The sequence below is a fragment of the Erinaceus europaeus genome, chromosome 20, assembly GCF_950295315.1.
Source record: "Erinaceus europaeus chromosome 20, mEriEur2.1, whole genome shotgun sequence".
Taxonomy (NCBI): Eukaryota; Metazoa; Chordata; class Mammalia; order Eulipotyphla; family Erinaceidae; genus Erinaceus; species Erinaceus europaeus.
In genome coordinates, this window is record NC_080181.1 from 48,455,754 (window position 1) to 48,481,934 (window position 26,181).

At 44.7% G+C, this 26,181-nt stretch overlaps 1 long non-coding RNA gene across 2 annotated transcripts in view; it reads right to left on the reverse strand.

The window, feature by feature from the left end:
- The window catches only part of LOC132534927 (uncharacterized), a 50,849-nt gene extending 33,930 nt beyond the window's left edge, over positions 1 to 16,919 (reverse strand). The window contains exons 1-2 of one of the 2 annotated variants that reach the window (XR_009546687.1): positions 16,746 to 16,919; positions 1,692 to 1,848 (exon numbers count right to left, since the gene is read on the reverse strand). This is a non-coding gene — a long non-coding RNA (uncharacterized LOC132534927). The remainder of the gene's footprint in view (positions 1 to 1,691; positions 1,849 to 16,745) is intronic. The other variant, XR_009546688.1, reaches the window with a different exon arrangement.
- Positions 16,920 to 26,181: the final 9,262 nt, after the last annotated feature.

Genomic DNA, 26,181 nt, shown 5'->3' on the forward strand with positions numbered 1-26,181 from the left:
AGAGAAGAACCCAGCCTCCAGGATGCCGGCAACCTTGAGATTTCCAGAGGACTCAGCGCTCTCCATTGTCCAGGGCTGGAAGGGGAGCACCTCACTGCCCTTGGACTTGACTCCCCGCCCCCACTCTATGTCCAAGTCCCCAGCCCAGCCCAGGACAGGGCTGCCAATAAACTTCAGAGGTGCTTTGCCACTGGGGTATAGACTGGAATCCAGCTACATGGCTGTGTTACTGGAGGAAGAAAAGAGTGACCAGTGGGCAGGTAAAAGAAGAGGGAGAGAGAGAGGACTGGGTGGTAGCACAGCGGGTTGAGCGCACATGGCGCAAAGCGCAAGGACCAGCGTAAGGATCCCAGATGGATCCCCCGGCTCCCCAGCTGCAGGGGGGGTCGCTTAGCAAGCAGTGAAGCAGGTCTGTAGGTGTCTGTCTTTCTCGCCTCTGTCTTACCCTCCCTCTCTCAATTTCTCTCTGTCCTATCCAACAACAACAACATCTATAACAATAACAACCATGACAAGGGCAACAAAATGGGGAAAAAGAGAAAGAGAGAGAGAGAACAGTGAAAAGAAGCAGGGCATCTAATTCCCTCTAATTTATGCAGCTCTGGGTAGGAATGGAAGTTCATCTCCCAGACATTAATTAAACCAGAAATGCAGTGAAATGTCAGCCGTCCGGCTGCCAGAGCCCTTTTGCAAGGGGGCCCGCTCGTTTCTTGTTGTCAGAGGACTCCTAGCAGCGGGCAGCCAGCTCAGGATGGAGGGGTGGGTGGGTTTGGAGTGTGGGGAGCCTCACACACCACCCTGTCTCTACAGCAGGGGCCTTGCAGCCAGGGATGGACCATGGACTGCACTGCAACCAGCTCCTGTGTCTGTGGGAATGGAAATAACCTGAGTGATGTGGGAGCAGCCCACCTGGCAGAGCACAAGCTTTCCCAGAGTGATGAGGAGTATCTAGCACACCGGGGTGATGAGGAGTACCTAACACGCCAGAGCAGCACCTGCACCCGGGAAAACTTCCTCCTGAAAGGTGGTTTCTGAGAGGTCTCTCCAAAGTGGTCAAGGCTGTCCTGGCTTATGTGGGAGCTCCCAACACTCCTCCATTTTCTCCAGGGTCACCTCTCACTCACCCTCTGCATGAATAAAATCACTCTTTTGCTTTCTTTCCTTTGTGTCTTTATGGGGGGGGGTGTTAATGACTGGCAGTATAATTGTTGAAATATGTGCACAATTTATCATCTCCTGGTGAGAGGTGTCTGCAAAAAAAAACACTCTCTCCCAAAGCAGGACCTTTTCCACCATGCACCAGGGCCCCAGAAGCCCCCTTCCCCCTCAAGCTCTCTCCCTTCTGCTCCTTTCCCAGAGTCCTTTGCTTTGGTGCAATATACCCCATCCAGGGAAGCTATTGCCTTGTGTTCCCCCTTTTCTCTCCCTGTCCCCTAAGTTCCACCCAAGAGTGAGATAAACTTTTCATCCTTTGTTGTTTCCGCTTATCTCACTTAACATGGTTCTTTCAAGTCGAATCTGTTTCTGTTTCTTTTATGTTTGTGTTTGTTTTGTTTGTTTTTTAACCAATGATCAACTGATATGAATACCTTTCAACCAAGGAAAAAGAAAAACGTTAAGGGAAAGCAATTAAGGGATAGCAACACAACTGCCCCTGAAGGCAGAGAGGAAGCCTCAACTGTTTAACTCACCTTGGACTTTCTTTACAGAAGAGGCTCAGAATATTCTATTACTTGGTCCTGAAGCTGAGGGCATCAAAGAGACTGAGGACACAAGCTGTGTTTTTCTGTCAGGACACAGGACAGTAAGCAAAAGATCAGCCACTCTGCTCTCAACAGTTGCTTTCTGCTATGCAAGTCAGAGGCAGAGAAAGAGGTAGGGTATGTATGACCTTGAGAGTTGTTATTTTATTGAGGAGTTCTATTTTGTTAGACCAGTAAATTTTTTTCTGCCTGTATTTCTTTTTTAAAAAAATATTTTTATTTATTATTGAATATAGACAGAGAGAAGTTGAGAGGGGAGGGAAAGATAGAGAGGGAGAGAGATAGAGGGACACCTGCAGACCTGCTTCACTGCTCATGAAGCTTCCCCCTGCAAGTGAGGACCAGAGGCTTGACTTGGGTCCTTGTGCACTATGAGCACTTAGCCAGGTACAGCACTGCCTGGCTCCTCCATGGGCTACCGTATAAAGGGTATGACTACATATAATCTTCACACACACACACACACACACACACACACCCACCTTTGTAGTCCAGGGATCTGTGTCTCAATCACTCAGTTCTACTCTTTCTTTCTTTCTTTCTTTCTTTCTTTCTTTCTTTCTTTCTTTCTTTCTTTCTTTCTTTTTTGTCACCAGAGTTACTGTTGAGGCTCAGGGGCCTGCACTGCAAATCCACTGCTCCCAGCAGCCATTCCCCCCCCCCTTTTCCCCCCCTTCTATTTTTATTTGATAGAACAAAGAGAAAGTGAGAGAGGAGGAGAGATAGAAGGAGAGAAAGATAGATACCTGCAGTTCTGCTTCACCACTCAAGAAGCATCAAGCCCCTCCACCCCACCTACCCCCACAAGTGGAGAGTGGGGGCTTGAACTTGGGTCCTGGAGCATAGTGATAATGTACTTAACCAGTGTACGGCTGCCGCCCAGTCCCCCCTACAAAAGCTGAAGACTCTGTATGACCCAACCTGAACTCATGCTGAGGCCATGTTAATGGGTACTGAAATGGTCAGTAAGCATTTCTCTGTCCTAAAATAAGATCCTTTTTATTGTTGGCAGCTGTGATGTTAACACACAAATGTACTGGGACCAGAAGACAGCACTGGACTGGAGACTTGGTCTCCAGTGCCAGCCCCTCCTGAGAGCTCTGTGGATAGCACTGGAGGGAACTCTATGGAAGGTGCCTTGGGACTACGAAGTCTCTCCTCTAAAACAATGAATGGGGAAACAAAAAAAGTTGGTCTGGGAATGATGGTGATTTCACACTTCTGAGATGTATTCCTAACACAGTAAAAATAAAAACACGTATTAATGCACAGAGACAAGTATGTGAAATCAGGAGCCTGTGTGCTCTGAGGCCTGTACTCACAGGAACAGCTTTAAGGTAACTCACACTCACAGTTAGACATTTTTGTGTGTTTGTTATTTTTGGGCTTCTCTCTCTCTCTCTCTCTTTGGGTATGACACAGAGAAATTAAGAGGGGAAGGGAAGATAGAGAGGGAGAGAGAAAGATGAACATTTGCAGACCTGTTTTACCACTTGTGAAATGTCCCTTCTGCCGGGGGGAGGGGGACTCGAACCCGTGTCCTTGTGAGTAGTAGTACTATGTGCGCTTAACTGTGCACAGAGTACTACTCAATTTCTCAATACTCAATTTCTTTCTTCCTATCCAATAAAATGATCCAGCTTCCTAGCCCTTTTTCCAGCCATGACATCATCTCCCCAGATAATAACTTGGGTCTACCTTTTATCAAATATCAGGCTCAGAAAAAACAAAACAAAACTAGTAAAGTCATAGGCCCTTTGGAATATAACTAAAATAGGCCTACTAGCTGTCTTCAAAACAGAGACCCCCAAATCTTCATCTGCAATATTCCAGCCTTTAGGTTCATGATGAGTCAACAATGTGTTAACTCTGTTTTCATGTTAACTTTTCTTTCAGCCACCAGGTTCCAGATGCCACCATGATGCCAGCTGGACTTCCCTGGGCTTACGACCCCACCAATGTGTCCTGGAGCCCTGCCTCCCCAGAACTCTGGCCCACTAGGGAAAGAGAGAGAGAGGCTAGGAGTATGGATTGACTTGTCAACACCCATGTTCAGCGGGGAAGCAATTACAGAAGCCAGACCTTCCACCTTCTGCACCCCATAATGACCCTGGCTCTGTACTCCCAGAGGGATAGAGAATAGGAAAGCTATCAGGGAAGGGGATATGGAGTTCTGGTGTTGGGAACTGTGTGGAGTTGTACCCCTCTTATCCTATGGTTTTGTCAGTGTTTCCTTTTTATAAATAAAAAATCTTAAAAATTAAAAAAATTAAAAAGTGGCAACCAAGAACAGTGGATTCATGGTGCCAGCACCAAGCCCCAGTAATAACCCTGGAAGCAAAGGAAAAAAAAATTTTCTGTACTCCTTTCACTATGATGTGTTGGATCATTTGTGTGTCATTTTATCAGCTGGTGACTGAAGATTCTTTGTTATTTTTGTATTTATTTAATAGAGACCATACCAGCTATTTTCTTTTGTACTTTTGTTCCACAATAAAATGTGTCAGCTATTATTAGCATGCTGATATCCTCCTTGTTTTTAAACACACTGATTAATTCTCATTTTGGGGAGAGAAAGCATTTGAGAGGGAAGGGGGAGATAGAAAGAGACATGCCTGCAGGCCTGCTCACCAAGCTTCCCTCCTGCAGGTGGGGAGTAGGGACTTGAACCTGGGTCCTTGTGCATGGGAACAGGTGTGCTTACCTGGCCCTGATATCCTTTTCAAAGGAAGATCTATGTGGATGGTTGTGATTTCCTTTCCCGCTGACAATGCGGAGATGGCAAAATCAATGTCAGCTGTTGGGCCAAACCAAAGTGCTTGCACTCAGCTGTCTTTTCACTTGCGGTACATTCCAAATACTCATTGGCAAAATGGCACTTCTGGAAACAGATGCAGTGTCTCTCCCTCAGCTTCCACCTTCTCACCCGTCATAGAAATAAAGGCGAACGGGAGTTGGGTGGTAGAGCAACGGGTTAAGCACACATGGTGCGAAACTCAAGAACTGGGTTAAGGATCCTGGCTCCAGTCCCCCGGCTCCCCACCTGCAGGGGAGTCGCTTCACAGGCGGTGAAGCAGGTCTGCAGGTGTCTGTCTTTCTCTCCTCTCTGTCTTCCCCTCCTCTCTCTGTTTCTCTCTGTCCTATCCAACAACAACATCAATAACAACAATAATATCTACAACAATAAAAAACAACAACAAAGGGCAACAAAAGGGGATAAATAAATATTAAAAAACAAAAAATAAAGGCGAGCGTTCCATGGTCATGTTTTACACATCAGGTATGTCTGGTGCCTTCAGTACCAGCAAACGCTTTTCAGAGAAACATGATTTGGGATCAAGTCTCCATTTCTAGAATAACTTTTAAGCATCCCGAAAAAAAAAAGGCAGAAGTATAAAATGTGATGCCACGGACTTGATGGAATTGCCTGCTTGGGAGTCTCTGCATCCCCCCCCCTTTCTTTCTATATATATATTCCCTCCTTTACTGGGGTATTAATGGTTTACAGTAGACAGTAAAATATAGTTGTTTGTACACGTGCAGCATTTCTCAGCTTTGCACTCTAACCTCTGACCTAGGTCCTTCTCCACCACCACATCACGTTCCAGGACCTGAACCCTTCCCCCTTCCCACCCCACCAGGCCCCAGAGTCCTTTACTTTGATGCAGTACACCATTGCTTTGTCTCTGGTCAGTTGCAAAAGTAAAATAAATCTCTTAGTGGGGGGAATGGTGACTGATTGGAGGGAAGAGAGATTACTCCAAGGGCAACTTTGTCTTGGGGAATAGTAAATAAAGTCACAAAAATGGGTCATCAGTTGGCTTTTGTCTCCCTGGGTTGACGGGAGGGCTTTTGTTTAAAAGTTGGGGAGATGGTGTCAGAGTTGTTCTGCTTTATATCTTAATGTTTTTCAGCTACCAAACTGAAGATGCTACCATGATGTCAGCCTGACATCCCTGGACAATTGACCCCACCAATGTGTCCTGGAACCCCAACTCTCCAGAGCCCTGCCCCATTAGGGAAAGGGAGAAACAGGCTGGGGGTATGGATCCACCACTCAAGGCCCATGCCCATCAGGGAAGCAACTACAGAAGCCAGACCTCCCACCTTCTACACCCCATAAAGATATTTGGTTCATACTCCCAGAGAAATAAAGAATAGGAAAGCTTCCAATGGAGGGGATGGGACACAGAACTCTGGTGGTGGGAATTGTGTGGAATTGTACCACTCTTATTCTAAGGTCTTGTCAATCATTATTAAACCAAAACAAACAAACAAACAAACAAACAAACGTGAACTCTTCCTGTTTCATAAGTGGACAGATAGTAAATGATGGGATAGGTAAAGGGAGTCTATCAGGTAGGGCATTGAAATTGCTGGGTATATAACTGCAATATCAGGGTGGTAAGATTGTTCTTGGTTTCCCCGGTAACTTTGATACTTTGAAAAACAGCTGCGGTTGTCAAGTCCCTTTCTACTTTGACTTCAATAAATGAAAAATAAACATAAAGTTGAGGGGGTGGTTCATTCACCTGGCTGTGAGCTAATAAGTGTTTTACTTCCACAGCTTTTCCAGGGAAAGGAAAAGAAACTTACAGGGCAATTTCTGAAAAAGCCTGAGTTGGCCAAGGAGCCTCTAGCTGCCAGAGGAATAGAGCCAACGAAGGCTAGTCTGAGCCAGCCTGTAATCTGTAATCGAGCCACCCGGCTGACAGCCCGGGCACGTAGATGTGACTGGATCTCGCCTTCAGTACGAGACACCATGTTAACCGACCTGTCTCCCGCCCACCCACCTCCTCCCTTGCCCTGGCTGGAAATTTAAATAAAAACAAATTACAGGTCTTAACAGTGATCGATGGACTGCTCTTACATTTGTGTAGAGTATTTTTGTTCTGAGATTAAAGGCTTACACATTTATCTGCATAAACTAACCCCGGGAGTCAGGTACTGCTGACATTTTTCCAAGAAAAATGAATATCCTAACTTATTCCAAAGAGGAGACTTGGTATTTGTATGGCCAGAGTGACCTTTGCAAATGCCCTTTCAGATTAGGCGCACTACATGGAAAATTGGGCTCTTACAGTACTCCATAAATCATACCTACCAATTTTCTTTAAAGGGGTATGTAAATATCAGTGTACCAGGTGGGTAAACAACACTAACCTCGTACAAATGGCTTGAAAATTGAAGAAAAGCACCTTATTTTGCTGCTGAAATTGCTTTTGAAGCCCAACATCGGGGCTTGGCTTGGAGAATTCATAAGATGATTTTTTACCCATGCGCATGTGCGCATGTGCGCATGTGCGAGGGTGGAATCAGAAAAGGGCTATTACTAATCCCTCTCCACCCCGTTCCAGGATGGCTTCTCCGGCCCTTTCCGGTGATGAGAGATAGCTCGCTCTCTCTGCCTCTCTTCTGCATATCCCAAGTGCAGGTGCACGTGAAGTGACAGCTTCATTATCCGAAGCTTTCCAAAATGGCCAGGCAGCTGTGTCAACGAGTTCATCTTGCTAGACAGAGTTCAAGGAAGCCTTCTTGATTTTTATCACACTAAGCTTCATCTCAGAAGGGTTAAAAAAAAAAAAGTATAGAAAGAGGAGGTGTATGGCTTTTGAAACTTCCAAGGTTGTAATATGAATGAGCATTATTGTCATGATTTCCTGAAATGTGTTAATTGAATTTCCTATTTTAAAATTAAAATAGACAAATGGCTTTTAAAAAAAGAGGAGAGGGGGAAGTCCTGTCATTGAAATATTTTAATGGACTGTTGGTGGTCCAAGATGCAGCCTGCACTGAACCCTGAATTGACACATGAAGGATTTGAAATTCCACTTTGTAGATTTTTTTGTATATAAAATATAAATCCTTGACTTTTAACACATTTGGGAGTTAGTAGCAATGAACTTGGTTAATTTCCTGAGAGGAACTCTTTTCCTTCTTCTTTCCTTCCTTCCTCTCTCTTTTTTTTTCTTTCACTTTTCCTTTTTTCCTTCACTTCTTTCTCTCTTTCATTCTTCTTTCTTTTTTTTCTTCCTTCTTCCACCAAGATTATTGCTGGGGCTTTAGTGCCTCTTCCCAGTGGCCTTTTCATCCCCTTTACATAGAGTTAGAGGCAGAGAGAGAGAGAGAGAGAGGGGAAAGGGAACACGAGATAGGAGAAAAGACACCTGCAGCCCAGCTCCAGCACTCATGGGTGGGGACTGGGAACTTGTTAACCTGTAGGCTTTACAAGAGCACCAAAGCCTGGCCCCTGCCAAGAACTGTTGTTGTTGTTGTTTTTCCTCTGGGGTTATTGCTGGGGCTTGGTGCCTACAGTACGAATTCACTGCTCCTGGAGGCCATTTTTTCCCCTTTGTTGCCCTTGTTGTTGATCATTCTTATTGTTTACAGCCCAGAGTCTCAACATCATCTTTGACTCAGAGGTTCATACAGTCCCTGTTGCTCAGCTATATGATCACTGTTTAAAAACAGTTGTAGGACATTCAGAAAGAAGACAGATTCCATTCCCATCATCTCTGGAGGAAGGGGAGGAAAGCTAGTGTAAACCCGGTATCCTAGTTTTCCAGCACTGTCTAGATAAGTCAAATGGTGTGAGGGCGGTGGGGGGTGAGAAGGAAGAGGACAGAGAGACATCCCAACCCCCATAAGTCCACACCTAGTAGTCATCCAGGATGTCAAGGACGCAGTCAATTTCTAGTATCACTTGTGGCTCCAGTGGTGAAAATGGAAGTCTCAGGCTTGCAAGCCCTATTCTCCATGAGTTGAGTTATTTCCCCAGGTGCTGGGCTAGCGTCGTGGGTGGGAGAGATGACCCAGGAACCAAGCTTGTGGTGGTAGCAATACAAATCTTTATTCATGCGGGAGCCCCAGAGTCAGCAGTGAGTACAGTGGGTTAAGCCACGTGGAGCCAACCGCAATGGCCACCGTCGGCCTCCTGGTCTGCACTCCTGACCTCCTCTAGGTTGGGACGCAGAAGAGAGAGAAACCAGAAACAGAAGTGGCTTTTATAATACCATAAGTGGGAGGGGCTGGACATGGTAGAGGCTTCCCTAGCAATCATTGTCAGGGATTCCATTGGCGGGAATTAGCAATACCCTGTGGGGACTTAGGAGGGAGACATTTAATCATTTATAAGACAAAGCAGAAGATTGGTATGTAGAGAAAGGGGCGGGCTACACTAGCATGGAAATAGGGTGGTTTGTGGGCCCTGCCAAGCTTGACCACATCTGCACAATTTCCCAACACCCAGCTGCTGTCTTTGGCTTTGATTTAAAACTTTTGACGGGAGCCAGGTGATGTTGCACCTGGTTGAGCGCACATGATACAAAACACAAGGACCCAGGTTCAAGCCCCCGGTCCCCACCTGCAGGGGGAAAGCTTCATGGGTGATGAAGCAGTATTGCAGGTGCCTCTCTGTCTCTCTCTGTCTCTATATCCCCCTTTCCTCTCAATGTCTGGCTGTCCCTAGCTAATATAATAAAGAAAAAACTTAAAATAAAAATAAAATATTTTGACTTCTTTTTCTTGATTTGTCTTTAACAGTCAGTTAAGGACAAAAGGTAGTACATTATGTTGACTGTAGTCACCTCTATGTAACTTTGGAGCCATCATGAGAAATGAAATACAGACCCAAGAGAAGTGAGTTGGCATCGTTTCAGGAGGAGGAAGGGGTTGCTTTGATTTCCTGGTGAAACAGGAGCCATTTTGTAAGCCACGTCAGTCCAGCTTATGCTTCTGAGCTGGACATTAGGCCATATTGCAAAGTCAAACACATTTCCCTACAACAGCTCGAACAGACAATACCATCTGTTGGTCCAGACGCCTTATGGGAGGTGTATCACATTCTCTGTAAGTGACCTTAGTGGCCACTCAGCTCGCATCTGACCTCTATGGGGAAAGCTGACCAACAGTGGAGAGACTCTGTGCTTTTTCTAGAGACTGCAGCCACTACCATGAGGGTCAGCATAGGTAGCCCTGGAGGGGCATATCATAGACTCTCTGCCCCTCTAGAATTATTAAATAGATTCGAGGACCTCTGGTGACAGATTACAGGTTGGAAGGGGAGAATAGCAAAGGGCAGAGGCATCGAAATACTAGACTACCCCTTCTGAGCTGCAGAAAAATGGTCCAACGTGGTGCTACCCACTTTACACTTGCTTCAAAGACCTAGAGGCATCAAGGCGGCTGAGAGAAGCAGTGGACCAGCTGCTACAGAGCTTGTACATAACCTGGCCTCCAACAAGGCCTTTGAATCGACTGCCATGCACTGAAGGATAATGCCAAACTCTGACCAAACCAATTAACACAGACAGACACTCATCAGCAGAGGAGTATTTCTGGACTGTTTTCACATTCTTTCCCACTCTAGTCCTTCCTCCCATCCCCACCCCTCAAATCCTGCTTACCCACCTGAGTAAACCTGCTGTGGACGCAAAGGACTGAGGTGCAAAATTCCTTGTTAGAATAGTACAGCTCCACGACGGGGATGATGTGGACCAAGACATCAACCACAGACTGGCAGGAAGGGTCACCTGGATAGTGCTGTGCTTGCTTTGTGCACATTCAGGCTTGATCTCTGACCCCACAGTATAGATGAAGATTTGGTACTCTGCTCTCTCCCTCTCTCTCTCTCTCTCTCTCTCGAGCTGTGAATCCCCTGCAACAAACAAACAAAAAAAATTCCAAATATAGTCAGGCTGTACCGCAGTGGGTTAAGCGCACATGGCGCAAAGCACAAGGACAGGCATAAGGACCCCTGTTCGAGCCCCCCCCCCCCCGGCTCCCCACCTGCTGGGGTGTCACTTCACAGACAGTGAAGCAGGTCTGCAGGTGTTCATCTTTCTCTCCTCTTCTCTGTCTTCCCTTCCTCTCTCCATTTCTCTCTGTCCTATCTAACAATGATGACATCAATAGGAACAACAATAATATCTACAACAACAATAAAAACAACAAAGGCAACAAAAGGGAAAATAAATATTATAAAATATAAAAAATAATAAAAGGAAAAAATTCCAAATATAAATGGTGGTTATTTTTTTTTCTTTTTTCTTTGATAGGCTAAAGAGAAATTGAGAGGAAGGAAAAGGGAGAGAGAGAGACACCTGCAGCCCTGCTTCACTGCCCTTGAAGCTTCTCCCCTAAATGTGGGAGCTGGGGGTTAGAACCTGGGTCCAGGCTCATGGTAACATGTGCATTCAATGCTGACCTTTGTTTTTAAATGATACAGACAAATCAACCACAGTTAAGCAAGTAGCTTGTACAGCATTGTAACAAACCAATGTATAGTTTGATGAGGTTGTGAGAATATGAATACATGCAACAATGCAGGTTTTTTTTTTTTAACCCAAAAGGGCAGAGACACCCAAATTGAGAACCATGGCTAGAAACAGAGCTCTTCATCCAATGTGTGAGTAAAGAGAGAATTGTAAAGGACCAGAGTTATTGATAGGGAGGGAGGGAAAGAAGGAGGAAAGGAAGGAAGGAAGGAAGGAAGGAAGGAAGGAAGGAAGGAAGGAAGGGAGGGAGGGAGGGAGGGGAAATCCAGGTGCTTTCCTGATAGTTGGGCTCTAATGTGGCATTGTGTTGTCAGACTGGTCTTTTCCTCAGATCAAAAGGACCATCAATCTTCCCCAGATCTATACAGATCCCTTCCTGGGTCAGAAGAATAATCAATAAGCCTTAGTTCTCACTTCAGCAAAACAAAGGAACGGTTGGTTTGTTTACGGTGCAGATTGTGTCTTGATTAGGGATCATTAGAGGCCATTGTAGGATGGATGGAGCTCCCAGGGCTTTGCTAGCTCAGGCTTACATAGCAGGACTCTGCCTGCCATGTTTTGAGGGTTCCAGGAAAGCAAGGGTCACATGTTCCAGGTTGGAAAGGCAGGAGGGAATAGAAAACCCCTTGGAGGGGCTGCATGGTGGCGCACCTGGTTGAGCACACATGTTGACATGTTGCAGTGTGCAAGGACCCGGGTTCAAGCCCCTGGTCCCCACCTGCAGGAGGAAAGCTTCACAAGTGGTGAACCAGTCTCTGCAGCTCTCTCTCCCTCTTCCTCTCCCTCTCTCTTTTTCACGCTTCCCTCTCGATTTCTGGCTGACTCTATCCAATTAATAAATAAAGATACTACTAGGAAGAAAAAGAAAAAGAAACCCTTTTGGGGGAAGGAGGAAGTCAGGCATGAAAGGCCATTAGAAACAACTTAGCACAAACTCGACATCTTACCCTAAACTAGCCAGTGACCCCAGCAGCTATCTCTGCACCTCCTGCCCCAGTGCCCTGTGAGTGGCTTCTGTGGTCACTCTCTTTGCCTCCAAACACTTGCCTGGGTATCCTGGCTTCACACCCACAATCTGTCCAGCTTTCTCTCCCACTAAGCCCCCTATGCCCAGATTCTAAGGTCTCTGTCAGATAACTTGCCTGGAAAGTCAGCCTAGCTTGGGTTCCCTCATTCCTTGGAATACTCCATTGGTCTGACCATGTTCAGCAGTCCCAAGGAGGACGGTCTCTTTGGTGAAGGTCAGGTCCAGAAGAGTAACTGTGTAGGAGTTCTCTGTCTGTAACCAGAAGTCTTCCTATTATAGTGTCTGGTGTTCTTTAAGGCCTTTCTGCCATATGCTGAGTTGGGTGGTGATGTTCTCCTTTCTAGGTAAGACCATATTTGTACTCTAAAGGTCTTGTTATCATTGAGGTAGGAAGAGAATCAACCCCATCCTTGTTAGACTATGGAAAGCAAAACCCAGCCTTCCAGGGTAGAGACCACATGACCACAACACTTCTGCTTGGATCCTTGGATCCCCTGCTATTCTTACCATATAGTCCACATGTCCACTTCACACAATGTTTCCTCCTGTGCCTGCCTCATAGCCTTAACCAAGTCATCTCCCCCCACCACCACAAATATACCTGACACACACATACACACATACACACACACACACACACACACACACACACACACACACACACACACACCACTACCAATACCCAGCAGCAAAGGAATATTTCTAGAAAGAGGGAACATCTCATCCTCTTCCCCTCTAGGAAGTGGGGACTGGATCTGAACTCAGCTTTGTTAGGCTGCAAAGCCTGACTTATCACAACGCCATGACCCAGGCTCTTCTGCTAAAAGTAGTCCCATCAGTAAGCAAGATTTGAGCCATTGAGCAGTAAGGTTGGGTTGGGCAGTTCTGAATGCTGGGGAAGGGATTTTAATCTGGGTGGTGGCAGGGTGTGTGTGTGTGTGTGTGTGTGTGTGTGTGTGTGTGTGTGTGTGTGTATTTGAGGATTTGAAGGACTGGCTTAAAGAAGAGAGAATTTCAAGGAGAAAACTCATGATTTGATGTATTACAACTTCCTTTGGGTCCTCTGTCAGCCACTGCACTAATTTCATTATTTTTCACATTATCATTATTTATTGGATAGAGACATCCAGAAATAAAAAGGGAAGGGGGAGATAGAGAGAGGTGGGGGAGGAGAGAGATTTGCGACACTGCTTTACCACTTGTAAAACTTTCCACCTGTAGGTGGGGACTGGCAGAGGGAGGGGGGTTTGGGGGGTGGGGCTCAAACAGGGACCCTTGCCATTGTAACATGTACTGCTCTAGTTTCTTTCTCTGTGGTGGAAATGGAGCACAGTGAAAGGGTGAAACCAGCAAAAGCATAGAAACATACTTGAGGAGGCTTCTCAACAAGTCAATATGTGCAGTTGCCCAGAGGTGCCGATGAGCTCCTTAGCATGGGTACAATTCAGTGTTACAAAGACGTATGGAGGGGAGGGGACTGAGAGGTGGCACACCTGGTTGAGTGAACATGTTCCCATGCACAAGGATCCAAGTTCAAGTCCCTGCTCCCCACCTGCAGGGGGAAAGGTTCAAAAGTGGTGACGAAGTTTCTGCAGATATCTCTGTCTCCCTCCCTCTCTATCTTCCCCTTCCCTCTCAATTTTTCTCTGTCCTATCAGATAAAGAGATTTCAAAGGGGAGGAGGGGTAGCCAGAAGGAATGGTAGATTTGTCATGTAGGCACTGAGCCCCAGAGATTACCCTGGAGGCAATAAAATAAAATAAAATAAAATAAGGAAAGAGAATAAAGTCAAAGGCTACTAAATGTGGCGCTCTGTGCCAGGCATCCTTCTGGAAACTTCCCAGTGAAGCTATCTGACAACACCCAGAACTAGGTACTACCTCTATTCTAAAGAAGAGGAAATGAATGACTGGAGGAGCTAAGTGATTTCTCAAGATTATGTACTGAGCACTGAGAAGAACTTGGGTTTGTGCCTGGTGCACGGATTCCAAAAACCACACCTTTTCCCCAGAACTTGGGATGGCTATCTTGACTGAGATTGTAAAAAATAAAATAAAATAAAAAAACATAACTCCTTCTCTTTCAAGATGGAAGGTGACAACTTCTTCAGCTCCACACCCCTTTACAAAGACTGTCCATTTATCATCAAACAGTGATACCTTATTGGCTTTATTTCTTTGTCGTGTCCATGCCTAACATACTAAAATGAACAATAGAGGAGAATAATAATGAGCGTCCATTAAGAAGGAACAAATTAAAGTCAGGCGCCACATCTGCACCAACACCTCAGTGAAGCACATGACAGATCTCTGATACGTAAGGACATAGTCAAAGAAGATGGCACTTTGAACTATAAATTTATTTGCACGGAAGTAGCAAAGCATCCATGCCCTTGCCTCCCTCTCATAGAAGATGCAGAGCTGGGTTTTGACAGCTCATTCTAATAATAAAAAGGTTTTAAATGTAAGGTAGAACAGCGTTCCAATCAGAGCCTAATCAGGGTTATGCTTTTCAAATTATATTGTGTCTACTTTCACCTCCTGCCTATTATCTGCAATAAAAACAGAAGTGCTTAAGAAAAGCCTTGATCTCTGCACATATATTTTTAATATTAATATGTCAGACCTGTGGCAATAAGGATATTAGAGAAATGACGGAATTCTTCCCCAGCTGTACATGTTAATTGAGAAGCCAAGTTTGGAAGGCAAAGTTCACACGTGTGCAGATGGCAGGACAATGCTGGGTGTCGGCACAGGTCAGTGTCAGCCCCAGTCCCGGCTCTAATGGCTCAAGTTTGCTTTCTGTGCGTCAGCTGGTCCCTTTGGGCTGTGTAAGTTGGGGAAGTCTGTCTCTCCACTTATTTATTTATTTATTTATTTATTTATTTATTTATTACTCTTGACTCTGGAGTAGTAATTTCTGTTGAGATGTCAATGAGCTTTCTCAAAGAAAAAAATGAGAGAGATGAAAGAAAGAAAGAAAGAAAGAAAGAAAGAATGAGAGAGAGAGAGAGAGAGAGGGAGAGAGAGGAAGGATGGAAGGGCGGGAGGGAGAAGAGGAAACTGACTTTTCTAGTTGGAAGAAACATAAACTTGACATCACTGTCCATTTCCCAAACACACATCAAAACTAAAAGAAATAATAATAATAAAATTAAAATAATAACACTTGGCGGAGTGAACAAGATCTGAATTATTTTAGACTAAGGAGCTGAGCTCTGATGGACTCAATATAATGACCATCCGGTCAATGCTTTTTTTCTTGTTGTATGTAGTGACTTATGGAAGTGTTACTCCATGTCTTGTCGAGTCTCGATTCTCCACTTGCAACGCCTAGCTTTGTAAAGTGACTTGTGTCTCACCAGACACCCTTCAAAGACAGTGGTTTGGTACCAGCAGGCTTTAGTCATTCCCAGTTTCCTAAGTGGTGTAATTAGTTCTCATCTGTGATTAGAATTCAGAGTTTGGCTTTCTGCTGGAGTCTGGATGCAAGATCCGTTTTCATGAAAAGAGCAAGTACAGAGTTCTCAATTTCCTTATGAAGAAAAAGGAGATAACTTGTGTAATCACCGGTAACCTTTTCCCAGAATATTATCTCACTATTTATAAAACAATGCCTTCTTTACTTTAGAAATTTTCATTTGCATATGAAAAAGACAAATTTACTGATGCTGCTGACTGGTGCCCATTTCTTATTCAGGAATGCTCTTTTCAGCTTCTGCGTATCCCACTGACTCCCTCATTGAAAACCCTAAGCCATGGCTGTGAAAAGGTGCTTATATACACCTGTCTAAATAAGCAGTGACTTAAGTAGCCACTGAGACACCTTTCATCGTTGGCTTCTAGTGATAGCATCCAACTGAGAAGTCCAGAACCCTTCACACTTCTGAAGCCATTTGTTAAAAAATACGCAATGACTCTCTCTAGCTTGTCCTTCCATCTCTAAGTACATATGCCTCAAATCTTTATACTCAAGAGAATGTCATATTTTTTATAAATTTTATTTGTAAAATGGAAACACTGACAAGACCATAGGATATAAGAGGGGTACAACTCCACACAATTCCCACCACCAGAACCCTGTATCCCATCCCCTCCCCTGATAGCTTTCCTGTTCTTTATACCTCTGAGAGCATGGACCCAGGGTCATTGTGGGATACAGAAGGTGGAAGGTCTGGCTTCTGTAATTGCTTCCCCGCTGAACATGGATGTTGACAGGTTGAGCCATACTCCCAGTCTGCCTCTCTCTTTCCCTAGTGGTGTGGGGCTCTGGTCATATTTTTTATAATTTTTATTTGTAAAATGGAAACACTGACAAGACCGTAGGATAAGAGGGGTACAACTCCACACAATTCCCACCACCACAACTCCGTATCCCATCTCCTTCCCTGATAGCTTTCCTATTCGGTTGCAAATTAAACTTAAAACAAAATGGGGTTAGGTTGGGGGCTGCTGCTGCGCATAGAAGGATTCACTGCAGGAGCTGGAAACTGGTTTAATCAATACACGGTTTATTAGGGTGAAACAGGTAAAAGGCAAAATAAGCACTTATCACCAAGGGTTAAGCGTACACTAGGTCTATAAAGTCTGAATATGGTTATCAAAGTTTAGTCCCATAAGATAAACAATTATCAGCTCTGGTAAAGGTTGCTCATGGCTGTGGAGGAGTCTAAAAGTTTACCGGCTAGCAGAGTCACACGTGTTCAGTTCCCAGGAGAAGTAGACTTGGCCGATGGATGCCTGGGGCATCTCCGCTGAGAGGCATCTGACCAGGAGAAGAAGCCGCAGCCAAAGAGAGAGCGAGAGTTCCGGCTGCTGTCCTTTTAAGTCTATTCAGCCTACCCACAATGCTTTGCACACCTACAGTCCACCCTGTGCCTGCACAGATCACTGCATAGTGTCAGCCTTCTGTCGCCAAGGCTGACGTCAGCCCTGTGTCAGGGCATAGAGCGTCACCACACTATTCTTTAACCTTCTGGGAGTATGGACCCAAGGTCAGTGTGGGATGCAGAAGGTGGAAGGTCTGGCTTCTGTCATTGCTTCCCCACTGAACATGGGTGTTGGCAGGTGGATCCATACTCCCAGCCTGTCTCTCTCTTTCCCTGGTGGGGCAGGGCTCTGGGGAGGCAGGGCTCCAGGACACATTGGTGGGGTCATCTGGCCAGGGAAGTCTGGTCGGCATGATGGTAGCGTCTGGAACCTGGTGGCGAATAAGTCATATTTATATCTCACTGCTATAAATCTTAACTCCAGATATTTCAGAATCTTACTACAGTACTCACAGCAGACACTTTTATTCAATTCACATTTTTTTAAAGTGGCTATTTTGTTAATAAGCTCATTTGAAGGCGAAAGAAACACCAGTGTAAACAGTGCAGGGGAACAGGTGGTGGCTGGCGCACACGGTTAGAAGCAATATCCCCAAGCTGAAGGACCCAGGTTCGAGCCCCTGCTCCCTACCTGCAGTCGGGATTGTTTCATGAGCACTAAAGCAGGTCTGCAGGTGTCTGTCTTTCCTTGTCCCTTTCACTCCCCTCCTTTCTCAGTTTCTCTCTGTCCTGTCTTATCAAGTATAATAGGAAGGAAGGAAGGAAAGAAGGAAGATTTAAATAAATAAATAATAATAAAGGAAGGAAGAAAAAAGGAAGGAAGGAAGGAGGGAGGAAGGAAAGGAAAGGAAAGGAAAGGAAAGGAAAGGAAAGGAAAGGAAAGGAAAGGAAGGAAAATGGCTGCCAAGAGCCGTGGATTTGTAGTACTGGCACCAAGCCCCAGTAATAACCCTGGTAGAAATAAATAAAACAAAATAATATACAGTACAAAACTTGTCTATAACAGTTTTGGGTGAGGTTTTTTTGTCTGTTTCTTTGTTTCTGTGTTTTGCCTCCAGGGTTGACACTGGTGCTCAGTGCCTGCACCACAAATCCTCTGCTCCTGATGGCCATCTTTTCTCCATTGTTGGTGGTGTTGTTGCTGTTATTATTGTTGGTGGTGCTTTTGTTGTTGTTAGATAGGACAGAGAGAAATTAAGAGAGGAGGGGAAGACAGAGAGAGGGAGAGAAAGATAAACACCTGCAGACTTGCTTTACCACTTGTGAAATGACACGCACCCCTCCGCCCCACCTCCCAGCACAGGTGGGGAGTGGAGGCTTGAACTGGGATCCTTGAGCCAGTTCTTGCACTTGGTACTATTGGTACTTAATTTAGTGCTCTACCATCACCTTTAATAGTTTTCTAAGGAAGGCAAATAAAATAAGTTAAGTTTAAATGTTTTGAGGTTGTTCTTCTTTTACTCTGACATATAGCTCATTTTCTGTAAACTTAATATTTTGCCAGATTATTGTCTTAAAATGAGTCATTATGATGAAACTGACAGCTGCAAATAATGACAACCTACAACGAAGAGATGGCCCAGTGGCTTCTGCCTCCTGATTTTCTTTCTCCCTGTTCCAAACCTGTAAGACCTTTTACATCAGTCTCGAGATGTCTTTTCAATTTGATACTTAGTATCTATCAGATGGGCTTATAAAATAAAGGGAACAAAAAAAAAGGGAGGTAGCATGACAGTTATTCAAAAAAAATTTTCATGCCTGAGGTTCCAAAGTCTCAGTCCCACCCACCACCATAAACCAGAACTAAGCAGTGTTCTGGTCTTTCTCTCTCTGTATCTATCTCTGTATCTCTCTTGCTAAAATAAAAACCAATAAAGATAAAATAAAAGAAAAATTGCTGTCACCAGTTAGCTTAAAATTTACCAGAGAAAAAGTTTCTTAACTGAAGCCACATAAGCACACCCATATGAATTCTCTTTAATTAAGCAAGCTAATGTACTTTTCGTTTATTTTTAATGCATGAGGACACCACCACCAACCCCAGCACACAGATTAAATCATTCTTGGGCTGCAGAATTCAGCCACAAAGTGATTCACCTAAGCATCTTGATCTAGGTTGGCTTAGAGACAAAATCATTCCCAGAAAATGCATCTGCATACCCAAAGAATCTGTGCAACTTAAGGACAGCCAGGCCTCTCTGAATTGCCATGACTTCTGGGTCAAGGCAAACCTAAAGTCTCATTAGAGGAAATGCTTGCTTGCTTTTTTTTCTTTTTAGTTGATTCTTCTTCTAGCATTTGCCCTTCTTCTGTAGCCAGTCAACAGTGTCAGGTTGAGCCTGATGTAAAGTTTCGAGACCTCCTTTGAATCTGGAGAGGTGGCAGTCGTTGACTATGTGGGTCATAGTCTGTCTGTAGCTGCAGGGGCAGTTCGGGTCGTCTCTGGCTCCCCAGCGATGGAACATAGCGGCGCACCGATCATAACGTGCTAGGTCAAAGCCGGGTTGACGCTTGCAGGGGTCTGTGATGAGGTGTTTGTTCTTTACCTCCGCTGACTGCCAACTCTGTTTCCAAGAGTCTGGAACAGAGAAGTTCAGTGTAGGCGTAGGGGACCAGATTGGGTGAGGAGACGTCAAGCGTTGGACAGGGTGGGCGAAGATATCCGCGTATATCGGCAGGTCCGGTCGAGCGTAGACGTGGGACATGAACTTAGATGATGCCGCATCCCGACGAATATCTGGCGGGGCGATGTTGCTAAGAACTGGCAGCCATGGAACCGGGGTGGAACGGATGGTTCCAGAAATGATCCTCATGGAGGAATATAATTTGGAATCGACCAAGTGGACATGGGGGCTACGGAACCATACTGGGGCACAGTATTCTGCAGTGGAATAGCATAATGCCAGAGATGACGATCGTAGTGTGGAAGCGCTCGCGCCCCATGAGGAGCTGGCCAGTCTTGCAATGATGTGATTCCTCGCGCCCACCTTTGCTGCAGTTTTTCTGAGATGTTTGTGAAATGACAGGGTGCGATCGAGAGTAACGCCAAGATAGACTGGCTGGGCTTCATGCCGGATTCTTGTATCGCCAAGCTGCACATTAAGCTCACGCGAGGCCGAGGCATGGTGTAGATGGAAAACAGATGATACCGTTTTTGCAGTGCTAGGGATTAGTCGCCATTTTTTACAGTAATCAGATATCAGAGACATGTCTTTCGTGAGTGTTTCCTCGAGGATGTCAAACTTGGATGCCTGAGTTGCACAGCAGATGTCATCGGCGTAGATGAACTTCCTTGAAGAAGTTTCTGGGAGGTCATTGATGTAAATATTAAATAGCGTAGGAGCCAGAACAAAGCCCTGGGGGAGGCCACTTGAGACAAGTCTCCATCTGCTAGACTTGTCACCCAGATGCACCCGGAATCTTCTGTTTTGGAGAAGAAACGATATAGTGTTGGCCACCCATGGAGGCAGGCATCTTGAGATCTTGACTAGGAGACCACGGTGCCAGACCAAGTCATAGGCTGCTTTGAGATCAACAAAGACAGCACCCGTCTTTAAATTCTTCTGGAATCCATTTTCAATGTAAGTTGAGTGGGCCAGGACTTGTTCGCAGGTAGATCTTCCTGGGCGGAAACCAGCTTGGGTGGGTGATAGGAATTTCTCTGTAAGAGGAGAAATACGTGACAGAAGCAGCCTCTCAAGGAGTTTGTAACACACGGAGAGGAGAGAAATTAGTCTATAGCTGGCGGCCAGTGTTGGGTCTTTCTTTGGTTTCAAAACTGCTATTATCTTCGCACGATGCCAAATTTTGGGCATAGATTCGGATTCCAAGATGTAGGACAGGAATGTAGTGAGCCACTTCTTTGCCATGGAGCCCAAGTTAAGAATGAGTTCTGGGGTGATGTTATCATAGCCAGCAGCCGTTCCTGGTTTAACCCTCTTCAAAGCGTCTTCCAGTTCAGACAGTGTAAAGGGAGAGAGTTTTGGAGATGGACAAGATAAATGGAAGTGGGATGACCACTCATGGGAAATTTCTCTTTCCCAGACTGGGTCGATCTTAGCACGTCCAACTTGAGTTAGGTGACTGGCCACTGAGTTTGGAGATACGGGAGGATGGGAGATGGGAGAGGGTTGGCTACCGGCACCCAGACTATGAAGAAGCTTCCAGGCCTTCCTACTTGAGTGGGTGAAGTTCAGACTTTCTGTGAGTTGTTGCCAGCGGGCTTGGTGTGCTGCATCCAGGGAGGCAATGAGATGGTCAGCCACATCTGGGTCGCCCGACTCATCATACTGCTTTAGTAGTTGCTCGCATTCAGCATCAAGACAAGGCGTATAGTTAGCACGTCTCCCACGAGGAATGGCTTGGGAAGCTGCTTTGAAGATGGCTTGGCGGAAGCGCCTGTAGGAATCTTCAGAGGGGATAGAGTTCATTGGAATTGCAGGAATAGATTTGTTGGTAAGATCACTGAACAGATGGCAGTTTGCTTTCCGAAAGTTCCATCTTAGTTTCTCTGAGCACAGAATCAGTGGGAGCTGGAGACCAATGTGGATGATAGCTGGGCGGTGATGACTGTGCAGGAAGATCTTGAGAACTTGTCTCATAGCGGGAAAGGCTTGGCCGTTGACTGTGCTAATCCAGCACAGGTCGGGTGATGAGTCTTTATTCCATCTAGCACTGTGAAAAGAGCCTGGCTATTTTAGTTGATAAGACAAAGCAAAATGGAAAGAAGGGAGGGGAGACAGAAATGGAGAAAAAGAGAAATACCTGCAATCCTGCCTCAACACTTGCAAAACTTCTGCCCTGTTGGGGCTGGGTGGTGGTACACCTGGTTGAGCACATGCATTATAATGCCATGTGCAAAACCCAGGTCCCAGCCTGAAGGAAGCTTATGGTCATTCTCTCTGTCTCTCTCTCTCTCTCTCTTTCTCTCTCTCTCTTTCTCTCTCGCTGCCTCTGTCTCTCTCTGTCTCTTTCTCTCTCTCTTTCTCTCTCTCTTTCTCTCTCTCTTTCTCTCTCTGTTTCTTTCTCCTTCTCTCTCTCTTTCTCTCTCTCTCTCTCTTTCTCTCTCTTTCTCTCTCTCTCTCTCTTTCTCTCTCTCTGCCCTAGCTAAAAATATGTAAATAAAATATTAATAAAAGAAGACTGCAAACTAGTGAAAAAATTCTAAATGGGTTGTCAAAATCTTGTGTCACAAGCATATCATCTTTTGAACAATCATTTGGTTAAGCATTAGTTCAGTCTTAATGACTTAGTTTACTTATTGTTATACTTTTATTTATAGTGAAACTTTGATTTATAGTGAAACCTGTGAAGACACGTGAAGATGTTTTTTTAAAAAAATAAACGTTCTTTAAATAGTTTTAAATCATTTTTAAAAATTTCTTTATTCTATACAGCTATCAAGAACAATGAACCCACCTTCTCTGATCCATCTTGGACAGAGCTAGAAGGAATTATGTTAAGTAAGCTAAGTCAGAAAGATAAAGATGAGTATGGGATGATCCCATTCATCAACAGAAGTTGAGAAAGAAGATCTGAAAGGGAAACTAAAAGCAGGACCTGACTAAATTGAAAGTAGGGCACCAAAGTAAAAACCCTGTGGTGAGGGGTAGACATACAGCTTCCTGGGCCGGTGGGGGGTGGGGTGGGATGGGACATAGTCTTTTGGTGGTGGGAATGGTGTTTATGTACACTCCTAGTAAAGTGTAGTCCTATAAATCACTAGTCAATTAATATGAGAGGAGGAAAATTAACTGTATGTCTCAAAGTTTTTAAAACACAAACTGAATCATTTCAATATATAGGCTGTGTATTTGATATGCAGACTCTCTCAAAAGCCTAGACCAAGTAGATCAGAAGCAACCAATGGCACAGCTATATACAAGACACTGGGTACTGTACAGCGAACCCTAACAGAAGGACTTTTCAAAATTAACCCAATTACCAAATAATGTGATGATAACATTAACTATCCATTGTCTTTTTGAACCCTAAGACAGCAGGAACCTCACATCTCCACTATAGAGCCTCTACTTCCCCCAGTCCTGGAACCTTAGGATAAGACCCACTTTCCTGCATGCCTCTCTTAATCCATATCAAACAATATTGCATCTGCCGATCGCAACCCAATCAACACAACGATTGCCACCTGAACATGCTTCACTTCAGACTGTGTCCAGAGACTTCACATGTGGAATGACAACCCTTCAGCTTCATTACTCGGGTGAGACCTTTCCTTTCATAGGATTCTCTAATTCCATCCCAGGTGGCTCACTTTCTAACAAAGTCCCAAAACCTAGATATAGACCAGTTTCTGTGAGAGAGAGAAATATGTTCACACTTACCCATAAACTAGTGCAAAATATATACCTGAAAGCAGAAGTACACTAGAGTTTGCAGTGAGTACCCCCCTAACACTTCCTCTCCACTATTCCAAGCTTTGGGTCCATGATTGCTCAACAATTTGTTTGGCTTTGTATGTTAATTCTCTTTTCAGCCACCAGGTTCCAGATGCCATCAGGATGCCGGCCAGGCTTCCCTAGACTGAAGACCCCACCAATGTGTCCTGGAGCTCCACTTCCCCAGAGACCCACCCTACTAGGGAAAGAGAGAGGCAGATTGGGAGTATGGACCGACCAGTCAACGTCCATGTTCAGCGGGGAAGCAATTACAGAAGCCAGACCTTCCACCTTCTGCAACCCACAATGACCTTGGGTCCATGCTCCCAGAGGGATAGAAAATGGGAAAGCTATCAGGGGAGGGGATGGGATATGGAGATTGGGCGGTGGTAATTGTGTGGAGTTGTACCCCTCCTACCCTATGGTTTTGTTAATTTATCCTTTCTTAAATAAAAAATAAATTCAAAAAAATTCTTTATTGGGGAATTAATATTTTACATTCGACAGTAAATACAATAGTTTGTACATCCATAACATTTTCAGTTTTCCATATAACAATACAATCCCCACTAGGTCCTCTGTCATCTTTCTTGGACCTATATTCTCCCCCTCCCCACCCACCCGAGTCTTTTACTTGGGCGCAAATAATTTTTTAAATGTTTTTTAATATTTTCTTTCTTTATTATTGTATAGAGACAGAGAGAAATTGAGAGGGGAAGATAGAGAGTAAGAGAGACAGAGAGACACCTGCAGCCCTGCTTCACCACTCTTGAAGCGTTCCCCCTGCAGGTGGGGACTAGAGGCTTGAATCTGGATCCTTGTGCACTGTAATATGCGTACTTAACCAAATGCGCCACCTGGCCCCAGTGCAAATCATTTTTTTAAAATAGTTTTTCACACTACATAGTGAGAGAATGCCTTTATAGTCTTTTGCAGAAATATTTTGATGTGATTTCATACTTGAGAACATTGTTCATTCTCACTATTCAAATGAATCTGCTTCAGAAATATGCTAGCGGAACCATTCAAGGCAGTACGGTGTACTCTGTGCTTTATAATTTGAGTGTATCTTTAATTAATCAGCGTTATTTTCCTCTTTCTTTTCTCAAAAGTACAAAATTCTTCTCAAGGGACTGGATGGTAGCATACCTAGTTGAGGTACAATGCACAAGGAGGGAGGTGGGGGAGCTTTGCTAGTGGTGAGTGTTTTCTGTCTCTCTTCATGTCTCTCTCTTTCTTGCCTCCTGAGTTATTTATTTTTTTAATATTCCTTTTTAATTTTATTAATTTATTTATTTTCCCTTTTGTTGACCTTAAATAAATAAATTAATTTATTTATTTATTTTCCCTATTGTTGTTGTAGTTATTGTTGTCATCGTGGTTAGATAGGACAGAGAGAAATGGAGAGAGGAGGAGAAAACGGAGAGGGAGAGAGAAAGACAGACACCTGCACTTCACCGCCTGTGAAGTGACTCCCCTGCAGGTGGGGAGCTGGGTGGGTCTCAAACCAGGATCCTTACGCTGGTCCTTGCGCTTTGTGCTACATGTACTTAACCTGCTGTGCTACCGCCCAACTCCCTTTTTTTAAGTATTCTTTTTTTTATTTCCTTTTGTTGTCCTTGTTGTTTTATTGTTATAGTTATTGATGTCGTCGCTATTAGATAGGACAGAGAGAAATGGAGAGAGGAGGGGGAGGCCGAGAGGGGAAGAGAAAGAGAGACACCTGCAGACCTGCTTCACCACTTGTGAAGAGACCCTCCTACAGGTAGGGAGCCGGGGGCTTGAACAGGTATCCTTTTGTCAGTCTTGCTTTTGGTGCCACGTGTGCTTAACCCACTGAGTTTCTCCCCAAGTCCAGAACTCCAGGGTTATTGCTGGGGCTTGTGCCTGCACTATGAATTCACTGCTCCTGGAGGCCATTTCTCCCATTTTATTGGATAGGACAGAGAGAAACTGAGAGAGGTGGGGGAGATAGAGAGGGAAAGACAAACACCTGCAGACCTGCTTCACCAGTTGTGGAGTGTCTCTTCTGCAGGTGGGGGAGCCTGGGGATTGAACCCAGATCCTTGCGCTTTGTAGTATGTGTGTTTAACTAGGTGGGCCACCACCAGGCCCCTCTGTCTCTCTCCCTCTCCATCACCCCTTTCCCTCTCAATTTCTGGCTCTCTCTATCCAATAAAAAAATAAATAGAATGCAAACCAATGTAAAAAAAGAAAAAGAAATCAAAGCAACACAAAATTCATCTCAGCTGATCTCACCAACTTTTTTATTCCCTCCCTCAGTCAAACATGGATATGTATTTGCATGGGGTATCAGTGACAGATCTAAGGTATTCTAAACATTAGACTTAGACTTGGTCTCTCTAAGGAATAAATATTGTTTTACTATTGTTGGGGTTAGTGCAAATAATAGACAACTTCCGCTGATTATTTATTAATACCCCGGTCAATCTGATTAGCATCGACTGGCCCTACACAGGGATTGTTATAGAATTCGTGTGTGTGTGTGTGTGTGTGTGTGTGTGTGTGTGTGTGTGTGTGTGGTCAGTTACAGTATAATTACTCTAAGCAGGTCCACAGATCTCTGCATTTCATTATCATCACCAGAGACTCTTCATGGGAAATTATGGATGATCTTCAAGTCTGCAGTCTTCGACCATAGACCCCCCCCCAGCAAGTGTTTGCTTAATATTTTAGTCAAAGATCATGGAGGTAAAAGATAGATAGGGGGGTGGGGGCCAGGGAGGTGAGTGAGAACAGAAGGGTCACTGCACTTGCAGGAGGGGGGAGTGAGACTTGATCTTCCCGGGGTCTGGAACAGTTGAACCTGAAGGTCACCCATTAGTGATCCTGGCTTTAAGGCTGGTAAGATGACAACAATAAATCCGCC